Below are 4517 nucleotides of genomic sequence, written 5' to 3'. Positions count from 1 at the left end.
CTCTCTCTCTCTCTCTATTTCGCCCTCCCCCTCTCTCACTCTCCCTCTCTGTCCTCCGCCTCTGTTTGTAACTTTCGTATTATACACCCTTTGTCCGCGATTCGACAGTTTCGACAGTTTTGCAATGGAACGTGAGAACGCGGCAGTCCGGTCGACCGTTCGCAGAGGAGCCGCTTGCAAACGACGTTAAAGTTCGATCGGCCGGCCGCATCTGGGACCGCCGAAAATTTTTACCCTGCTCCGCCGCCGCCGTGACGATGTACGCGTGTACATCGTTTTACGTTTCTACGAGCGCATACACGGTCTCAATGCGTTTTTATTACCGGTGGTGTCCCTGCGGGCAAAACCGCCGGCGAATGTCCGCGTTTCGCGACATTGATGGAACTGTCTCGTCCATTTTTGCGGATTAGAAAGTTTGGCAGCCTGGATACGAGAGTGTCGTTTATTTACTTGAAGAGAAAGAGAGAGAGAGAGGATCATTCCCGAATAATTAATGCATCGAATTACACGTAAAAGCTAGTAAATTGAGCTTAATATGATCGATATGTTATTTTAGAAAAAATCTCTTATTCTAAGCGACAGTTGAATGGACGGATTTTCGTCTGTTGCCGGAAATAGAGAGAGGATTAGGAAGTTAGAAATGATCGTCTACGTATCCCGGAAATAATCATCCGCGCGCAAAATGTTACTTTTCTAAAATCAACACCTTTGTAATGCATTTATTTAAGTATCGTGTTTCGCTTCCTCGTTTCTCTGATACCTAGAAGAGAAGTACCGTTTCTACGATTACAATCCGCACGTTCGCCTCACTCTTAGGCCTAACCGACGTCAAACGTCCCTGTTAACGGTCGTTTATTCCGAAGATAATGAGGAAGATGTTCGCAGGGCCCGAGGAAAGGAAATTGTGTACGAGAGCCGAGAGAGTGACAAATTAACTCGCGCCTTGACTTCCGTGAGATTCAAATCCTTCCTCTGCTTCTCGGATAGATCCCCGCATATCACCGGAGGTGGAAAACCTTACGGAAATGCCGGTCGTCAAGCAGGTACAAAGTTTAAGCGGAATGTTTAACCTCCGATGTGAGAAACATCTTTCTCATGCTAAAAACGTTTCTGTATACTTTAAACCGCCGTATACTTAATGCTTTGATTCGCCGCGAGCCATCGAGTGCGAGATTTAATTAAAAACGTATAAGATACATCGTTTGTACGAAAGCCGCAGATCGTAATACGATTCGACCGCAAATTATATGAAAGAACTTTAACTTTGTAAGATATAAAAATGTGCTAAAGCCCGGTTTCACAATTCGCGGTTAACTCAATTTACCGAATTTGAACCGAAGTTCAATTCGCTTCATCTTTTTCTAATCCAAGAATTAGAAAAAGATAAACAGTAAGTTAAACCGAGATTAAAGTTATTATTTGCGGCACCGGGTCTAAGAGATTATAATAATTTGTTTAGCCATGTGGCACGGAATATTGAAAAAAAAAAGTATTTATGTAAAACCGAATTTTACTTTCGTTATGAAAAATTGTCGACATGATATAACGTATAGTTTTAAAAAATTACAGAGGAGTGTCCAATTAGGACGCTAATGTGTCGGGAAGCGACGGAAATGAAGCGGAACGAGGCTCCACCGATAATTTTCGAGGCATGCGTCAATCACTGTACCGCACCTTCAATGGAGATTGGTTATTTACCTGGAGTCTACTCATTCATCCTTAATTAACGTAACTGTGCGTGATATCCAGATGTTTCTGAGCTAAGAATCATGATCGGCAGATTTCTTCTTAGACTATCCGAGGTAATTTATATCGACCCGTTCAAGCTTAAAGGGGAGGAGGAAAACGGAGTGCCGTTGATGTTAAAATCCCTCATTATCTAAGAAAATCATGATCATTATCGTATTTTACCTTTCTACTTGTCACATTATAAGACTCAACGATACCCGAATCGAGAAAAAAAGTTCAAAAGCATATGAAAAATTTTGAATAATGAATACCTCCTGAATAGAAAAATGCTCGCGAAGTTCATTTATCGAGACAGAATATGAAATTGAAAATTCGATGCAAATTACGGACATTAACAATCATAAACAGAAGGAAAATTTCTATTTAATCTGCAAAAAAATCTCAAGTTACCAGTTGTCATTTTCTTTTAATTGAACTTAAACTGTAATTACATATTTCAATTATTAAATATTCTATTAAGAGAGAATATTATTTTTAATAAAGCGATGAAAATTTCACAATACAACGGATACATATATTTACAACGGATATAAAATATATTTGCATTATTATTATATGAAATAAATTTGAAAAAAATTATACGTACATCGATTGACATACTTCCTTCGTATTTTATAATATCGGGAGCACCGGTGAAAATCAAATGCATATCAATATCGTAGTATCAAGAGATACAAGTTATCACGTATCTAATACAGATTATTAAAATTGTGAATTATACACTTTCTTCAAACCTCCCCATATTCCTTCAAGTGGAGTACTTCGAATCTGTGCTGAAAGTTCAATAAGAGGACACGCGTATGAAAAATATAAAAATCTTGGTTGGCGCAGTCCGGCACGCACACGTGTCAATTTATATAAAACTGAAAAAAAAAAACGTAACGCTGACTGACAGCCGAACGCATCGTCAACAATGTGTTAATGATCGTAACAGTATCCGATATCCGGTAGATATTGATGACTGGCGATCGACTCTGCACTCGTCACTTATGCGGAGATATGCCTATCGAGCGATGCCGAGAACAACGGATCGGCCGGCTCGACGATTTTTTCCCGACGGACATACATTTTTAATTACGGGGCGGGCTTTTTGCCATAACCTTCGCAAAGCCGCGCAAGCGAACGAACGCCCGAACACGGTCCGAAGTGTGTGCACCACGAATCTTGTTTCTCTGCCCGGATTTCCTTTTACCACGTGCCTTTCTTGCGCATGCTACCTGCGATTATTCACGGCTCGTCATTCATGCCTGATCAATAAGCTACAGTTAATTGCCCACGCCGCGGTAGAACGAATTATACGTCAGAGTTCAGCGTCCAAACTGGGATACGTTCGTCTGGTTTTAATTAGCGCAACGTTATATATCCAATGAATCGGATCTATTCCAAACCAGATTAAGCGGTCGTCGGAGCTTTCTTGCGAATCGAGAGCTGATTTGAAATGGAAACGAAGTGCCCGAGGCTATTCCCCGCGTTTTTTTTTTTTTAGCAGGAGGGAGGGCGGTATCTTTAAACGTCGTATAAGTAAACGTATTCTGCATTCGAGGATGAGTCCGCTGAAACGCGAATGATAAAGCGTGTAAACGTAGAGCATGCGATTCCGATTTGATCTTATCGAGCGATACTAGCAAATCACCTCCCGCTTTATTTATTCGTACTTAGAAATCGAGTTTGTTAAATTTACATTCGAAAGTTACATTCGATCTCGGTACACCTTGCGTAACTTAACGTCCATAATGACCTCTTGCACGGGGGCTGTAGATAGTGAGCGCGAATAATCGATCAAAATCACCGGGAGGAATATTGGGCCGCGCGCGGATATCGGCCAACAGTTGCGGTAATTAGCGCATCGCTCACAGTTCAATTAACCGGGCTAGTTTTTTTTAAACGCGCGCTATAACGTGCCCGTTTCTACATGTTCGCAGAAGCCTGCCTGCAGAATGTCATCAATATCCATCAAGCCGAATCGTAACTGCTGCCACGACGCCGACGAGCGCAGTTCTCCAAATCGTTCGCGTTCAACTTCTTAGCGTCACGTCGGAATCATTATATCAAACTTCCTCCCGTCCCGATAATTCCCACCGATAATCTCGATCGACCGTCTCGTTCGACGTCACACGCATCGAATTGTGCGCGAAACGAAGAGAATGGCTCGTTCGAGTTCGGAGATCCGGCTGATCGCGGGCGACGGAAGGCGGAGCGGATAGCGATCTTTACGCTCGCGAGAATGATAACCCGCGTTACGGCGCACATATGTATGTATATACGTGTATATAAGACGTCTACTCTCGAAGCCCTTCTTCTTTCGCTTCCGACGCGCCGCTCTCTCCGCCATCCGCCATCCCGGCCCGGGATATCGATATTGAAACGTAAAAAAGATTCAATCAGTCGCGAAGTTTCAGCGCCAATCAATCACCCCTTCCCGCAGCTCTCCTCCGTCCGTTCAGCTTTAGGACGCGAAAGCTCCCTCGCGCGCGCAGCCCGCACTGGCGCGCCTGATCGCGACGACGACGACTAAAATGGCTGTGAGGGAGAGAGGCGGGGGAGGGGGGGGAAGAGAGGGGTACGGGTGCGAGAGGATGAGAGACAAAGAGAGACGGTGGCTAGGGGTGCGACAGGGAGGCATCGATGGGCTGCGAAGGGCTTGGGGTGGAGAGAGAGGATCGCGGACGAGAGAGGAAGAATGCCGTGGGGCCGAATGCGAGAGCGAGCCGGAGAATGAGCTTTCGGGTGCACGACGGAGTCGACGCACTGGAAGCTCGCTGTGCTTG

This window comes from Wasmannia auropunctata, unplaced genomic scaffold (assembly GCF_000956235.1).
Source record: "Wasmannia auropunctata unplaced genomic scaffold, wasmannia.A_1.0 LD336088.1, whole genome shotgun sequence".
NCBI classification, from domain to species: domain Eukaryota; kingdom Metazoa; phylum Arthropoda; class Insecta; order Hymenoptera; family Formicidae; genus Wasmannia; species Wasmannia auropunctata.
The sequence above is the reverse complement of the archived record's forward strand: the minus strand, read 5'-3'. Positions refer to the sequence as shown.